Below are 17950 nucleotides of genomic sequence, written 5' to 3'. Positions count from 1 at the left end.
GGACTGAGCACATCGTCACTTTATAAATGCTTTCAAACTTGGCTTGATTTTGAGGACTGCTTTGTGCTGTTTCATTGTGGGTTTCTCGGTGCTACTCTTCTCCACATCTTTAGTGTGAAGTGAAAGTCACTCAGTCATGTCTGGCTCTCTGTGACCCCATGGATTGTAGCCCGCCTGGCTCCTCTGTCCATGTGATTTTCTCAGCAAGAATATTGGAGTGGGTCGCCATTCCCTTCTGTAAGGGATCTTCCCAACCCAGGGATCCAACCCAGGTCTCCTGCATTGCAGGCGGATTCTTTACTGATGTTTAGGGAATTCCCTAAATTACTCTCTAAAAATGTTTATTTCTATTTTAACATTTTTGGTTACACAGAGTGATGTGAAATTAATGCCAGAAGAAATTTCCATTTTGCTCTGCTAAAGTGAGCAAAATGGGATATGAAAGAAAAAAAGATGTTAATTATAGACTTTAGCATTCTATGTTGGATCTTTTTCTTGTTCTGGTCAGAAGAACAGGTTTTAAATGGCCTGAGGGCCAGGGCGCCGTTTTACTTTCTTGTTTGGAGACTTCCAGTGGCAACTGTAGCAAATTCAGTTTAATACTACAGTAGGGAGAAAAGTTCCTACAGATGTATGATCCAGAATGTTACTTAGATTTATTACTCATGCAGAAAATAAAACCAGTTCCCTTTCAAACGTTCTGTCAATTGTTAGATAAAACACTACATAGTCTCGGCCTATTCATTTGTTTATAATGTATAAAATAATTATATGCTCAGCTATTTCATATGTGAATCACAAGTATTATCACCATAATTGTTTAACAGTTAATCTCCTTTTACAAGGTAGATACACGTTTATGAGCTACTTCAAATCAAAATACCAGGCAAAGGAACTGATTTACATATAAAAGCAAAGCAAACAGGCGAACTTTTTTTTTTTTTTTTTAATGTGGCCCTGTGATATCTCTGCACGCCCACTTTTCTCCTTAGGGCTTCATGTGTGCCTGAAGAATGAAGGTAGGAGTCTCTTAGCAAGAGATCAGTGCAAGGAACTTACACCCTCTCCACCCCTGGGCAACCTGCCATCATTCTCCTGCAGCCACACCTGTTCATCTCCTACCAGGGCAAAGAGGTGTCCCATACCTATACCTGTGACACTGAGGGAGAAGCACAGGGCAGGCAGGAGGCCACGACAGAAGGAAGGATAAGAGCTGACCTGGGCCTGGAGCCGGCTCTCACTGATGATCCAGACTTGAGCGTCCTTCACTTGCGCCTCATTCACGCACAGCCGGACACAGTGAGTTACGTACAGGTTCAGTGGGCTCTAGGCACAAAGGGAGACAGCAAAGCTCCTAGAACTAAGAGTTTATAAGCTACGTGAATCGAAAAGGGGCAACACTGACGCAGTTAACCAAAAGTTCGAATCGGTGTGTGGGGAAGGACTAGAGAAAGCAGAAAACAGGTGCTGCAAAAATTCAGAGATGGCAAGACCAGCGTGGAGTGGAGGGCAAACCCGTGAAAAGCCTGATTCAGAGATGGCAAGACCAGCGTGGAGTGGAGGGCAAACCCATGAAAAGCCTGATTCAGAGATGGCAAGACCAGCGTGGAGTGGAGGGCAAACCCATGAAAAGCCTGTAGAGCAGATGGGTATTGGATTGTATGTGAAAAATTGAGGACTTGACAGGATAACCTTAAGAAAAATCCAAAAGAGGGCTTATATGTAGACATGTGGCTGATTCACTCTGCTGTGAAGTAGAAATGAGCACAACATTGTAAAGCAACTGTACTCCAATAAAAATTAATTTTGGAAAAATGGAAAATGACTTTTAAATATACCAGAAAAGAAAAAGGAATCAAAATACAATTTCATTAATATGAAATACTCAGACTAGGCAGATTCATAGAGATAGATAGCAAATTATTTGTTGCCAGGGCTTGGAGGCAGCGGGGGCCAGGGGAGTGACTGCTTGATGGTGCAAGATTTCCTTTTGAGGAGATTAAGCTGTTTTAGAACTTGATAGAGGTGACAGTTACACGACTTTAAGAATGTCCTAAATATTATTGAACTGCACACTTTAGAGTAGTTAATTTTATGTATGTGAATTTTACGCAGAAGCAAAAAAGTTCAGGGCTTGAGATGGCATAAGAGGAAGGGGAAAGAATTTCCAGGGCAAGAAAACGAAGCCTGGACTAGTGAATAAGCACAGGCTTGGGAGGTCATTCTGCAGAGATCATCCTGGCGGAAGTGGGTCGTGTGTCTGTGCGAGGAGTGAGAAATGGGATTGGGTGTAGATTTCAGATAGGATGAGAAAGGTTCTGGGGTGTAGGCAAAGGAGTGTGGGCTTTATCTTGTAAGGAAGGTTGGGATTCCAGGTCTTGGGGGGAAGAGTGAGATGATTTAATCAGAAGGTTTATTTGGCAGTAGTGTGCAGGGCAAGCAGCTAGGAGGCTATCGCAAAATCTGGACAGAGGAGGGCCTGTCAGAACAGAAAGAGACAAAAGGAGAGGGCCGTTGTGAAGCAGCTTCTGGAGACGGCCCCTGCTCTGATGCTGCTCTGCTCATTGTTGGTTTCCGACTTGGTAAAAGGTAAGCTCAGATATGAGGATAAGCATTTACAGACGTTTATAGTAGAAAACAAGCTTACACTTAGCAAAAGGGAAGGGGGAGATAAATTAGGACTTTGAGACTAGTAGATACATTTACTGTGTATTTTGCAGTAGGAACTGGCAACTCACTCCAGGATTCTTGCCTGTAAAAATCCCATGAACAGAGGAGCCCGGTGGGCTACAGTCCATGGGGTCAGAAAGGGTCGGACTTGACTGAGCGACTGAGCATGGAGGCACTACTATATATAAAATAAATCATCAACAAGAACCTACCATATAGCACAGGGAACCGTAGTCAGTATCTTGTAGTGACCTATGGTGGAAAAGAATCTGAAAAAGAATATATGTGTATATATAATTAATCACTTTGTTGTACCCCTGAAACTAACACAACATTGTGAATCAACTACATGTCAAATTTAAAAAATAAATGAAAAACATCATGAATGGGGGGAAAAAGGTCTATATTGTCATGACATTCAGGCACATGCTTTTTTGCATTTTGTAAAAGTATCCACAACAGATGAAAAAGAAAAATGCCTTCATCCCGACTTAGAACTCCACTGCCCTAAAGGACAGATGGACTGGACTTAGGGACTGGGTCTTGCCGGGCAGTCAGCCGTGTCAGCAGTTTTATGGCTCATTTTTATGGCACTTTACCCTGTGCCATGCGTCACGCTGGCTCTCGATGAACAGTGGGCAAGGCAGGTTGCTCCTTTCCCTGTGGAGCTCCTAGGTCATAGATTGTCAAAGGATTGCTAGAAATTAAAGGGGGGCATACGTGAGCTCAGTGTAAAGGAAAAAATCCCACAACTGCAGTTGTCCAGAGGTGGGGAAGGCTGTCGTGTGAGTGCCAAGTGTGTGCTTTTGTCAGTAGAGATACTTAGGCAGAATCTGAATGGCTGTCTGTTAAGAGGCCTTATTTGATAGGAGAAATGAATCAGGAACCTTATAAAGTCCCTTGCAATGTTAAGGTGATTCCCTGTTCTGTAACAGTAACTTAGAAGAACAGAGTTCTTCTCTTTCTTTAAGTTGAAGAGTAGTGGATTGACAGTATGGTGTAAGTTTCAGGTATACAGCTAGTGAGTGCAGCATTTTTGCAGATTACGTTTCTCTTTCTTATTTGACCATATCGGAACAGCAGTGTCTACTGCCATTATCATCGCTTGTAATTATATTTCCCTAAATTTGCCTGCAAATTTGATTTTTAAACATACCTGTGCAGTGAGTTCCACAGTTCTTTTTAAAGAAAGTACTGTTCTCGAATGCCTTCTCAGCTGTCATTTATTTCCAATTTTACTATTCGTGGAGTTCCTCTTCCATGTGACACTTGTACGGGCAACGCAGATTTCTGCAGAAGTTACATAAATCGTTAGTCCCCACTCCTGTGATGTAACGCAAAGGCCAGACAAGACCAGGCACGGCTACCCATGTGGGGAATGCCTTTGGGATTCCATTTTGGTGTGGGTGAAAGCTGAAATAACTTTTATTATTCAGCTTATTTCACTTAGTTATGACAAGTCTCAAACTCTTACTGTCAACATTTGAGCAGCTCAAATAATCATAGATTGATTGTACTTGGGAGGATCCGGAGGATTAGACTTCTGTAGGAGTGATGCATGCATGCTCAGAGCTCAGTCCTGTCTGACTCTTTGAGGCCCCACGGACTTTAGCCCGCCAGGCTCCTCTGTCCATGGGATTTCCCAAGCAAGAATACTGGAGTGGATTGCCATTTCCTCCTCCTGGGAATCTTCCCAACCCAGGGATCGAACCCACGTCTCCTGCCATCTCCTGCCTGAAGGCAACAACGTCCTTTTGTAATTACCAGTGTGAACACTTTTTGGCTCAGTAATTGTGGAGGCTTCTTAATTTCCACACAATATTTAAGATACCAGTGCTGGTCCTTTCTAAGTCTGTGTCCACAGAGAGCAGCTGAGCTGAAATGGGAAAAGCCATTTCCTCTGGCTCTGCTTTCTGGGCCTCTCCTGCCTCCCCCTGCCCCTCAATGCCTGCTCTTTTTTTTTTGTTATTGCTTAGTTGCTCAGTTGTGTCCGACCGTTTTTGTGACCCCGTGGACAGTAGGCCGACAGGCTCCTCTGTCCAGGAGATTTCCCAGGTAAGAATACTGCAGTGGGTCAGCATTCCTCCTCCAGGGGCTCTTCCTGACTCAGGGCTCAAACCCACGCCTCCTGCATTGGCAGGTGGGTTCTTTACCACTGCACCATTCTTACTCTAACTCTGTTCTTACTCCCCACCCCACCCCCTTTTTTTAACATTCTGGTGTTTTCCATATTCTGTCCCTTTTTTTCCTTCTTTTTCTGCTCTCTCATCTGATGGCCCTCTTCCTTTTCTCGTTTCCCAGTTTCTAGTATCTCTGTTTTTGGTCCAGTCTCTTAAATACAGTATGGAAAAGCAATGTATTTTTAATCTACGAATCAAATAAGGACATAGGTATTTTTTTTTCCTTTATTGTGGTATAATTGACATAACTGACATAAATTGACATAAATTTAAAATGTACATTCTGGTGATTTGAAATACTTATGTATTGTGAAAGGTTTCCCTCCATTTGTTAATTAACATCCATCACCTCACAAATACCTCTCTCTCCTTTATTTATTCATTTTTTTTCTTTTTTGGAGAAAGCATGTAAGTTCTATGCTCTTAGCAAATTTTGATTATATAATACAGTGTTAACAACTATAGTCACCATGAGTACATTCAGGATTTTTTACTCTGAATGTAACATAAGCAACATGCTTATATTGCTCCTTCAGATTTGAAATAAAATTGATTATCACTTAGAAATGGATTTTGATTGATTTTTTAAAAAATGAGTGAATCACTAATCCTCAGATTTGGAGAAGGGGATCAACAGATCTTAAGTCATAATTCCTAGTAAACCACTGTAGCTTACTGAAATAGCTAATTGTCTTGAACAACTTGAGTTCCTCATTTTTCCACATGGTACATGTATCAGATATATCATGGGATCCTTTAGCACCATCTAATTTTTTTATTACATCTTGATTTACACAGTTACACAAGAGCTGGAATATTTCTCTGTTTTGTTCATTGTTTATCCCCAGTGCCTAGAACACTGCTAACAAATGTCAGATGCTCAACAAATAATTGTTGCTTTTAAGTTTGGAAGTCTTTTTTTTTCTTAATATTTAGTTTTCTTTATTTATTTGACTGTGGTGGGTCTTAGTTGTGGCTTGCAGGATCTCTGATGTTTGTTGGGGCGTGAAAGCTCTTGTTGCAGCATCAGGGACCTAGTTCCCTGACCAGGGATCAAACTCAGGCCCCCTGCATTGAGAACACAGAGTCTTAGCCAGTGGACCACCAGGAAGTCCCTATTGCTTTTCATTTCAAATCTACAGTTTCATTCTCCTTCCTAATCCTGAATAGGTATCATGACTTTTTGGAGTAATCGTTTTGTTCACTGGGATAACTTAAAGATGGGTTTATAAATGTAACCATAGGATTTCATGTTTAGATACTGCTTCCTTCCAGTTCAGTCTCCACTTCAGTCTGCTCCACAGTTTATATCCTCAGCTAAACTGTCATTTACTCATCCTTCTAAAGGACTCTTCCTTAACTATCTCAGGCATCAGAAAAATAACCCAGCAATTGATAGTAATAGTTAATACTTACTGAGCCCTGATTCTTTATCAGGCTCTATTTTAGGCATATTACATGCATTGTCTCATTTTAGTCGTCCAGCAACCTGTTAAAGGTATACACTATTATCTGTATTTTGCAGACGAAACAAACACAAGGAGGTAAAAATAACCTGCCAGGTGATACAACTAAGATCTGAACTCAGGCAGCCTGAACCCAGACACCTTGACTTGCACACACTAACAAGAGTCTAATTTCCCAGTATTTAACTTGCCGGAGAATGAGATAACTACACCCCACACGACCCAGCACCGTTCCACACCTAACAATTCCATCCACAGAAGTGGAACCGTATTCAGATGGACCCAAGGATTAGGTCCAAGCTTTTCAGTTGTTCTGGTTCCCTGCCAATTGGTTTATGTGTTAGCAGGAAGCAACTTGAATGTACTTATAATTACTTGTGACAAAGTAAAGTAGATCACCAAATCTTTATATTCAGTAACTCCACTGTCACTGAAAACCAACCGTTCTTAGGAGATTCTTTATTTCCATTTTTCCCTTTCTCTTAAATTCCTCTTCATTCAAATAAAGTCACTTTATTTTGTCACCTCAGGCTATAGACATCAATTTAATAGCCAGTTTTGAATGGGAATGTTATAAAAATCTAGGGAAGGGTATGATTGGCTCATCTTGACTCTGGATTTTCATGGAATCAGTCACCAATTTGGGGGCAGGGAGGTCAGTGGTAGACCAGGTATTTAACTCAATGGGATAGAAATTAGTCATTTGGAAGCATTCATACACTTTCGCCTTCCCTCAGTGCACCAAAGAGACTTTTCATTTGAGAGCACCTTGGAGAAGGAAATGGCGACCCACTCCAGTATTCTTGCCTGGGAAATCCCATTGACAGAGGAGCCTGGTGGGCTGCAGTCCATGGGGCCCCAGAGAGTCGGACACTACTGAGCAACTTCACTTTCTTTCTTTTTCTTTTCTTTCCCCTGTCCCTTAGAATAGTTGATTTTACTAGGTCAGTTCCTGCATTTTTGTCAGGTATTGGAGAATGAGTAGAAAGGGGCTGGACGTGAAAAGTTGGAGGAGATTTAAGTTGCCACAATTCTAAAGAGCTGGGACAGAGAGGAAGGAGAGATTGTGACATTACTGGGCTGGGGGTGGAGGACATGTTGAGTTAGGAGGACTTTTGCTGAAGGAGATGCTTTGGAAAGCAAAGGACATGAAAAAGTCAAAGGAAAGGGAGGTGAGAAGGGTCTCCTGTGGTTTTGAGTTGAGCCTCCTTGAATGTCTGGTGACTCAGTAAAGAATCTGCCTGCAGTGCAGGAGACCCAGGTTCAATCCCTGGGTTGAGAGGATCCCCTGGAGAAGGGAACGGCAACGCTCCAGTATTCTGGCCTGGAGAATGCCATGGACAGAGGAGCCTGGCAGGCTATAGTCCATGGGGTTGCAAAGAGTCAGACATGACTTAGCGACTTTCCCTTAACAGCACACCATTGTGCAAATAGAATGAAAACCAAGAAAAGCCTAATGGATTTATTAAGAAGGAGCCCACTTGTCACTTTTGCTTGAGTTTCAGTAGAAAGGTGGGAGGCAAAAGCCACACTGAAGTGGGTTGAGTGAAATAATGGAAAGTGAGAAAAATGTTCAAATACATTTGAAAACTAGTGAGCTAAATAGCTAAGCAGATTGTTATTGTTGATACTGTTGGGTTTTTTCCTGATCGTGGAGCTTACAGAACATATGCGATGTTAATGTACTTTATTAATCTCCAAATAGGAACAATATGTGCAGATTCATTTCTGGTGGAAGCTTTTCCACTGGAAAATCTTGAGGAATCTAGTTATCCATAGAATGCATATTTGGGGAGATGCTGCTGTAATCTTTCACAAATAAGATGATGTTGGCTGTAACTTTGAGATTAATATTCTTGTTTTTAAAGTTTCTTAGATCTCTAAGAAAATATTTTCAAGAATGAATGTTGAATTTTACTGGGTATTTTTCTGGTGGTTTTTGAGATAGTCATGTGGTTTCTTTTAAAGTTTGACCCAGTACTGGAACACATTATTCTAATAGGTTTTCCAATATTAAATCTTCTTTGTCTTTCTGAGATAAATACAACTTTATTATGGTATTTTATTCTTTTACTGTTCTATTGGCATTTGTTCATTAGCATTTTATTTGTACATTAGCGTCAATATTAATAAGTGAAGTTGGTATTTTTGTTCTTGTTAGGTGTTGAAAATTAATTTGGTCACTCTTTTTCTTTCTACTCAGAAACAATGTTTGTAGCAAAAAACATTTCTGCCTTGAACACTTGAAAAAAATTATCTATAAAATTATCAAGGCCCAGAGCTTCTTGGGGAAGTAATTCTTTGATAAGTTTTCAGTTGTTTCCCTTTTTAATTATTTTCCTGTTTCTTAAGTCAACTTTTACCATTTCAGACAGAGTAGAGTAAGTTGAATTATCGTCTACTTAGATTCTGATAGAAAGCCTGTCTCAGATAATAGAAAGGTGGATGCGTAGACGTGAACAGACCCTGTCTAGTGTGGGTTCTGTTGAAGTGGGAGGGGCTCGTCTGCTCTGTTTGCAGCCTCGTTCTCTGGCTTACATCGATAAGGAGAGAGATTTATGAATGAATGACTCTACACCGTCTGCATTTAACTGATCAGACGGGGAACATGAAAGGACTATACCCCTTGGTATATACGGCTCCCAGAACAGATTTTGTTTCTGCCCGATTATTACATTTTATGTCTGGAAACTATACCTTCTATGGCACAGTGCACTTCTAAATGGATACAAGAGAGTGGATTACTGAGTTTACCAAAGGGAAGGGGCTTGAGAAAAAGTTAGACTTTCTGAAAGTCACAGAAACTGGCCCAGTTTTCTGTCTGGTCCAACTCTTAGGGCCACAAGGTAGGAATATGTAGCAGTTTCCAGAGAGCTTAACTTTCTTCCTATTAATTTTTTTTTAATGAATTCATATTTATTTCAGGTGAGTGTCAAGAAAAGCTAATATGATTTAATCTTAGCCTGGAGTAAACATTCTTTACTTTTTCAGATAGAGATTTTATTCAAATTTTTCTAAGTGGTAATCCATTGTAGATAAGCTGTTTCTCACGTATTATGTGTATTATATGTTATGAACAGTTTTGATGTGGGGACTCCTTTCATTTTTTACTAACAGATGAGAGAGTGTTTCACATGCAGACTACATTGTTACAATACAGATCAACAGTCAGAAAGCAAAAAGCATGCTGGTCTAAAACAGGCAAGTTAGCTCTGTCTGTGCCCCATGCTGAACACAAAATAGTTACCTTAACCGTTGATACTGAATTCACATTAGGAGGTTTTCAATTTCCAAACAGAAGTACTAACCAATGCTGGGGAAACAAACAAATAATCAAACAAACTACACTGGCTGCAGTTCATATTCTTTTAATGCAGAAATAGCAAAATGGGAAAACATTTTATATTCACCATCCACTATGTTTATGCCTTTTATACAGTTCATGAGGTTCTCACAGCAAGTATACTGGGGTGGTTTGCTGTTCCCTCCCCTGGGAAAGATTGAGGGCAGAAGGAGAAGAGGGCATCTGAGGATGAGATGACTGGAAGGCATCACCAATGCAGCGAACATGAACTTGGGCAGACTTGGGAGATGGTGAGGGCCAGGGAGGACTGGCGTTCTGCAGTCTATGGGGCCGCAAAGAGACATGACTGAGCAACTAAACAGCAATGACAACACGTTTATGCCATTCACAAATTAGTAATAGATTAGTTTCTGCAAATTCCAGATGGAAGGGTGCAGAATTTAAAAAAAAGAAAAGAGAAATGAGAATTTGGAGGAGGTTAGACTGGGCAGAATGTTGGGTCTGGCTGTTGGGACTTTGAAGGCCCTGATGATAAGGCTTTGGCACTGGGTGCTGTTTTGTCTTTATGGACACACGGCTATTCTCGGATCCCTGAGTCCTTTGTAAGAGCCAAGGATACACATTCTTAGACCTTTGGCATGATTACTCAATAATCTTCTCTCTGCGTCTTCCTTTATAAATCTGACCGACTGGGAAGGGAGTTTGGGGGAGAATGGATACATGTATGTATAAGGCTGAATCCCTTTGGTGTCCACCTGAAACTGTCACAACATTACTAATTGGCTAAACTCACAAATAAAATAAAAAGTCTAAAAAAAATTTTTTTTTAAAGGCTCCACATGAAATGTGTGACATCTCTTGTCTCTAAATGGTTGTGACACTTTTACTTTAGGTTAGCAGGCATGTGCCCTCTAGAACAAGCTTGTATTTTCATAAATGTCATCTTTGCTGTGTATAACTTTTATCAATCACCTATCTTTTGAGGTTAGTAATCCTTTTAAGATCTAGTTTTTCTTAAGTCTGCATGGCAACATAGGTGCGATTATTAATTCTGCATAAAAGATGGGTGAGACAAAGGACCTTGACTCATGATCAGTGACAGACTTGTCTTTTCAGGAAGATTCTCCATGATTTATGAGTCAGTCTGTTGTTTGCTTCTAGAGAACACAAAGTGTTTTAAGCTCAGGGAAAGCAAACATTCAAGATGAAATCCAACATGTACTTCTGCTTATCCATTTTGACAGATGAGTTTGTCTAAGTATTTTGAATATGTGTGTATATTAAAAATCTTCTTTCTTTTCAGTTGTTCAGGTTTGAAAGAAGCCACAACATACAACTCTAAGCCAGAGACATACAAAAGGGACGTTTCCGTAAACAAGTGTCATTCCTGAACAGTAGGTAAACTCTGAATTTATTGTACTAAATTTGTTTTTAAAAGAATCTTTAAAAAAAAAACTGTGAATGCTTCATAGTATTTTATTGCAAAATTTCTTAGAGAGCTTTTATTTTGACTATCAGAATACTTTCTACTGTATAATCTACCAGTCAGTGAACAGAGGCCACAGTAACTTACTTGTCTAAGACAAAACAAAGATAGGAAAGTGACCTAGAAGCTGAGAAAATAACTCAGATCCTTAGAAAATAAGTCTCAAGTACATTATATTAGATTCCTGTGTTAGTAGTTAAATTGAGAGAAAAATAAAAATATCTTGCCTGATTCCCTGTAAGTCTTGCAGCCATGATGCCAGGTTACAGAGGAGAAAGTAGCTTAATTTATCCAATGCCCAGGTATATATATTCTATATGGGGTATTAAAATCCAGTGCTTCAAATGGCTACAGGAAGGTTTAAAAAAAATAAATAAAAAAAAAAATAAAATCCAGTGCTACAGTTATTTATTTTATTATTCAAATAATTCCAACTCCCAGTGACCAAGGCTGGAATAATTTGAACAATAAAATTTTTAAAAACTACAGCTTTGGATTACAACCCCCATCTATATACAATCATGTATGTATGTGTGTATATGTATATACATATACACACACACATGATTCTATACTGATATAAAGGGCTTCTCTGGTGGCTGAGATGGTGAAGAATCCACCTGCTAATGCAGGAGACACAAGTTTGATCCCTGGATTGGGAAGATTCCCCTGGAGGAGGAAATGGCAACCCACTCCAGTATTCTTGCCAGGAGAATCCCATGGACAGAGAAGCCTGGCGGGCTACAGTCTGTGGGGTTGCAAAGAGTCAGACACGACTGAATGAGTAAGGCACAAAACAAAATAAATGAATGACTGAATGAATAAGTAAATGGAAGGAGAAGTACTTTTCTGTACAGAAGAATTTAAATTAGTAAACGTGAAAGGGATGAGGGAGATGGAAAATTGCCTTCAGAGAACCCCAGCAGCAGTGACTGCTCTCGGCAGGGCCACTGACCAGTACTCAGAAGATGAGTGTCAGGAGGAGCAGAATATGGACACAGAACCTCAAAGTGTCTCCCTCCAAATATTTATTAATTACAAAAAGAAAAGTAGTTACTTTATGGGGGAGAATCCTGGCAGAGCCCACTTTAACCAAGTAATCCAGGTCAACAGGTTTATATCCACAGTAATAAGACATATTGAAAAGGGCCCATCAGGTCCTCAGAATTCTTCCCCAAAATTCATAACAGTAGTTGAATCTGAGAAAATGCTGGGCAAATCTAAATAGACATTCCCACGAAGTACCTCACCAGCGTTCTTCAACAGTGTCCAGGGCATGAAAGACAAAGACTGAGGTACTGATCGTTCAATGTGTGCACTTCACTGTATGTCAAGTATACCTCTTAAAAAAAAGAAGAAGAAAAAAGAGTGAGAAACTGAGGAAATAAGGAGAAGCAGCTACAGAGCACAATGTGGGATCCTGGACTGGGCCCTGGAACTGAGAAAGGGCCTGAATGGAAAAACTGGTGAAATCCGAATAAACCTGTTTACATTCTCGTGCCAGTTCATTTATTAGTTTTCCTTGTTGGGCTGCCGTTGTAAAATGTTCACAGTAGGAAGCCCAGCACAAGTGACATGGGAACTGTATCTTTGCAACGTTTCTGTCAACCTGAAATTATTTCAAGATGAGACGTTCTTTCGAAGTTACATTGGAGTCCCTCAGTAACCATTCTTATTAGATTCTCACTGGTTTTCAGAGGGAGTTTCTGTTTGTTGGCCAACTTTAGAACACTCTTCTCATCAAGGATTACACCTTGAGCTCTTTCTTAATCCTGTGTGTGCACAGCGCTTCCTTAGGCTCCACAGCCTTCCTCCCCACATAGTTCTTCAGTTCCACAGGCTTCCTCCTCAGGTAGTTCTCCAACCAGTTGCTTCCAGCCCCTAGAACACCTGTGAGTGGGGGAGAACACCCACAAGGCGCTGCGTCCTCAGAAACCACCTCTTAGCAAAAATTTTAGCTGGCGATGGTCAGGGTGTGACTTCAGTGTTCAAACTAAGTCTACATCTCATTAATGATCTCTGGGTCCACCGTTCTTCTTGATGCAAGACAGCATTTGAACAAGCCTGTAGAATTAGGAGCCTTATATTTGAATGGTGAAGAGAAGAGAAGATCATGCTGTTTTCAGGTAAAATTTCTGGGAGTTCTGTGAATACAAGGAATAATAAGGGAACTTTGATTCTTAAAGGAAGTCGATAGCTGCATTGTTTGCTTTGAAAATCAGTTTAACTGAAAAAACAAAACAAAACCAAAAAAACAAAAACCCAAAGCCACTTTAAAATCAAAAGACTGAACTCCTGAAAGACCAAGTAAGGGGCAGACATGTACTCTGGCTTCTGAAAATGAGCATTTAGGCTTGAAAAACAAAAATACTAAGTATTAGTTCTTCCCTGAAGGTTTTTTGTCATCAGCTCTCTTGTGTGTTCAACCAATTTGGTAAACTACACTAGTTCAGAAACTTTAAGAGAAACAAGAAGAAACCGAAGTGTCATCTAGAATAGTCAGATTCATAGAGATGGCAAGTAGGCTGGTGACCAGGAGCTGAGAGGAATGGGAATGGGAGTTTAGTGTTTAAAGGGAACTCAGTTTCAGTCTGGGAAGATGAAAAAGTTTTGGATGGTAGTGATGGATGCAGAGCAGTGTGAATGCACTTAATGCCACAGAACTGTACATTTTTAAATGGTTAAAATGGTACATTTTTTATGTAAGTGTATTACCAGCACTTTAAAAAGTGAAAAAATAAGTAGAAGTCTTTAGCAGTTCCATTCCCCTTCTTTCTAGGGTGCCCAGCTTTGAGCAGAATCTCTGACTGGGGGTGTTTCTCCTTCTGAGGAATCTTTTTTAAAAATCTAGAGATGGTTTCCTGGACATCACTTACCAACCAGAAGTTTAAATGGCCCTGTATCCTAAGTGGTGCAAGTAGAAAGGAGCCCGGCACACAGGAAACAGGAGCGCTGGGTAGTCAGGAGAGTTGCTTTTGGGTTAATTTATAACTAAGACAAATGAATCTATAAAAAGAAGAAAAGCCCCATAAGAATTATGTTAACTGATGGTAAGGGAGAAAAAAGGGTTTAGATAAAAGATATCTGAACTCGTTTGGTCCCAGTGATTTTATGGCTGAGGAATTCAATTAGAGGTGTACTGGCCAGAGCAAATCGCAGTCCTGTAAATTACTAATAGGACCCCACGATCTTTATCGTTTTCTGTATGTGCTCACATGCAGGGTTCAGGCCTGCCCTCTGTAAATACACTTTCTGCTCAGCTATGCTGCTAGGTATGCACTCAGAGCTGCAGGACTGGAACAGAGATAGGGTTCTGAAACCTTCCAGGTGGGGAGGTGGTACGAATAGCAATAAGATTAGGAACTAGGACAGATAAAATGACTCTGGCTCTTGAATTTGGGCCATTGGGTTTGTCTCATGTCACATTAAATTCTTTCAAGATGTTTTTGTTACTGAAAAGCTGTGAGATATCTTTTACAAGAAAAAGACCACCGGTAATCACACTATACTAAACTAAGAAACTACTATTCTAACTTCTGCTTAGTTTGTTGCAGTTCTAGCTGACCTATGTATGTTTTTAAATCACTAACAGTTATGGTTTATGTCGTACTTTCTGCTTCTTTCCCTGTTAGATTACGTATCTTTCTCCCTTTTTACCTGGCTTTCAGATGTCATAATGACAACACGGTAGTTCATCTTAGTGATATCACAGAATTTAGTAAGCCAGTTTTTAGGTGGCCTTCTAATGTTCTAATTGTTACACAGTTACTGTTGATTCTTACTCAGTTACATACAGTGAATATCTTCATGCACATACTTCACTTTGCAAAAAAGTCATTTTCTTCAGATTAATTGCTTTAAGAGGAGTTCTATGTTTAAGGCTTTGAGCAACTGTATTTACTCCTGCATTATTCGTTTTTATGACATTTCACATTGCTCTGAGAATATATTAGCAACAAATTGAACAAAAGCATATTTCCAGAGCATGTGTTTAAATGATTTCTGTTCATTTGAATCTACTATTGTTTAGCTCTGGGTGTGTGTGCGTGTGTGTGCATGTGTGTGCGTGTGTGTGTGTGTGTATGACAGCAGAATGAGGTTGGAGAGTGAAGAGTTTCACTGGTTGTTTAGATATTAGAATAATATGGGCTTTGGGGTAGTTTCAGGGTTGTGTCAGGAGGTGTTGGTTTTGTTCTGGGTTAGGAAAAACCAACTTGGTTGCAATGAAGTTGTAGATTATTTCCTGGAGCTATGCCAGATTTAAATCAGATGTAAAGCCTGTGCTGGAGGTCCCCATGGCCTTTAAGTCTGCATGTTGCTGGTTGTTATAAAGGAATGATGGCTTTTGAAAATGCAGGTTTAACTAAGTAGCACTTCCAGACAGACGGATACAAATGCTTTTTTAAGGATTTATTTCAATCAAATATTTTAAATTGGTAGTTTGAATATTTGATCAGATCAGATCAGATCAGTGGCTCAGTCGTGTCCGACTCTTTGCGACCCCATGAATCACAGCACGCCAGGCCTCCCTGTCCATCACCAACTCCCGGAGTTCACTGAGACTCACGTCCGAGTCAGTGATGCCATCCAGCCATCTCATCCTCTGTTGTCCCCTTCTCCTCCTGCCCCCAATCCCTCCCAGCATCAGAGTCTTTTCCAATGAATATTTGAAGGGAATAGTAATTTTAGGATAAAGATATAATGATAAGAGAAAATTTTAAGATACAAAATTATATGTTTAAAATGTATTATAATGAATAGAAAAAGATTATTGGTGATTGTCTTTCACTTTCATGCATTGGAGAAGGAAATGGCAACCCACTCCAGTGTTCTTGCCTGGAGAATCCCAGGGACGGGGAGCCTGGTGGGCTGCTGTCTATGGGGTTGCACAGAGTCGGACACGACTGAAGTGACTTAGCAGTAGCAGTAGCAGTCTTCCCTGTTTATTCTAAACTCTCATTTGGGGGTTAAGTGTAACAGTTAATGATGTGAAATAGAGGTTACAGCTTTTTAACTACAATCCAGTGTACTATACATTTTACTATCAAATAAGCTACATAAGAACAACAATAAAGATCATTTAAAGAAAAAGGTTATCTATAATCAACATCGTTATTGAAACTAATTTCTACAAGTTGCTTTCCTGTTCTTAATAAATATACACACATTTTTGTATGTTTATATAGAATTTGAGAAAGAAAATACACTATCCCTGACCCTCGATGTCTGTGAAATTAGGAAATTATGATAAATGATTTCTAAGTTATCTTTTCATTCAAAAACAGTATTTTAAAACCTAACTGTGTCTAAACTCTGTAACATCTTCTGGAAAAACATATAAATTGATCACAATGAGTACTATCTTTACCTAAAAAATGTGAGTCACTGCTATGAAATGTAGAGGATTAACTGCAAAAAATTAAGCCTGAAAGAAAAACTTCTGTAATGTTCACAGTTTATTAAACTGAAGAATTCATGGTAAGGTGAGGGGTTTGACTATTTGAGACTCGTGAGTAATAATTTCAATAAAGCAATGTTTGGCCTCAAGTAGTAATTTTAATAAAACTTACTGTACAAAGGTCTGATAAGAGAGAATACAAAAAATTACTTTTGGCGATGACTGGATTTTCATTTATAACTGTGCTTTCATTCTTGTAAGAGAAAAAAAGTTTTTAATCTTTTTATAATCTCATAATTTTAGTGTTTTCATGAACTAACAGTGTGTAAAATTACTGATTTTTGGCACCTAGTTAGACCAGTTAGGAAAAATATACACGTCTTCCTAATCTCTCCTTCCAGGATTTTGTTTGCCTTTTTAAAAATGCCGGTAATGAGCTGTGCTGTCCTGGCTGTAGCTTGCTTGATTCGTTGGCTACTCCCAATACCGTGCATAAATTCTGCCATATAGGATCAACTTAACATGCGAAGAGCTTCACCACTGGAACCATCGCTATTCCATGGACCATGAAGTGAAGCATCTGTGATCTCTCTGTATTATTCTAGTTGTTGTTTTGACTTTTCTTTCTTTACACTTACGAACTCCTTGTCCTTCAGTCCAGATCTTGTGATCTGAAATCATTTAAATTATTAAAAGTTTGATATTTTTAACCTTTTATACTCTCAGTAGACAGGACATAGGAAATTTAGTGATGTAAGCATCTTTAATAATCTTTAAAAGTCATAAGACTTGGTAGCTGGGACAAGAAACAATTAGGCATAAATTTCAGGGAAATACCAAAATGGCATGACTTGTGTTCTTTTGTTAGCAAGCCAGTTGGCTTTCCTTTCAAACCCAAGGAATAAGTCGTGTGGCCACCTTTTATGACTTCAGTTTCATCTGCATCACAGAAATATATGTTTCCCTAAGTTTACTCATTATAATTTGTGATTGCTATTTTTCTTATCTGCGAAGGAAGTACAACAGTTCCCACTGGGGAAATACCATGTTAAGTTGATCCTAAAATAAGAAATCTAAGGGAAAGGTCACATCCTAATAACTTGTGCAAATCTAAATTCCCATGGAGCTTTAAAATTATTTTGTAGCAATAGAGTATTAACAATGTGTTGTTGAACTTCTTCCAGATAGCGTCATAAAATTGAGAACACTTTTGTGTACAGAAATAACCACTGATATATCAGTACAATTGACAAGACCTAATTTTTTTTTTTTTTTAGCAATCCATTTTGAGCATCCAGAGAAATCTAGCATGAATCATAAACCACAAAATGCTTTTGGTTGCTTTCACTGAAAATATAAGGCATATTATTCAGGAAGTAGTATAATAATTATATACAGAGAAAGGGATTTTTCCTATAACTATAGAGATGTTTAATACTCCACTTT

At 39.4% G+C, this 17950-nt stretch overlaps 1 long non-coding RNA gene across 2 annotated transcripts in view; it reads left to right on the top strand.

Annotated features, from left to right (window-relative positions):
• PPARG-TSEN2 overlaps window positions 1-17950 on the top strand; it is a 214416-nt gene that overhangs the window by 10254 nt on the left and 186212 nt on the right. For both annotated transcript variants that reach the window (NR_003096.1, NR_003097.1), the window contains 2 exon segments: window positions 10924-11016; window positions 17722-17732. This is a non-coding gene — a long non-coding RNA (PPARG-TSEN2).

This window comes from Bos taurus, chromosome 22 (genome assembly GCF_002263795.3).
Source record: "Bos taurus isolate L1 Dominette 01449 registration number 42190680 breed Hereford chromosome 22, ARS-UCD2.0, whole genome shotgun sequence".
Classification (NCBI taxonomy): domain Eukaryota; kingdom Metazoa; phylum Chordata; class Mammalia; order Artiodactyla; family Bovidae; genus Bos; species Bos taurus.
This window is presented reverse-complemented; position numbering and strand designations above follow the sequence as displayed.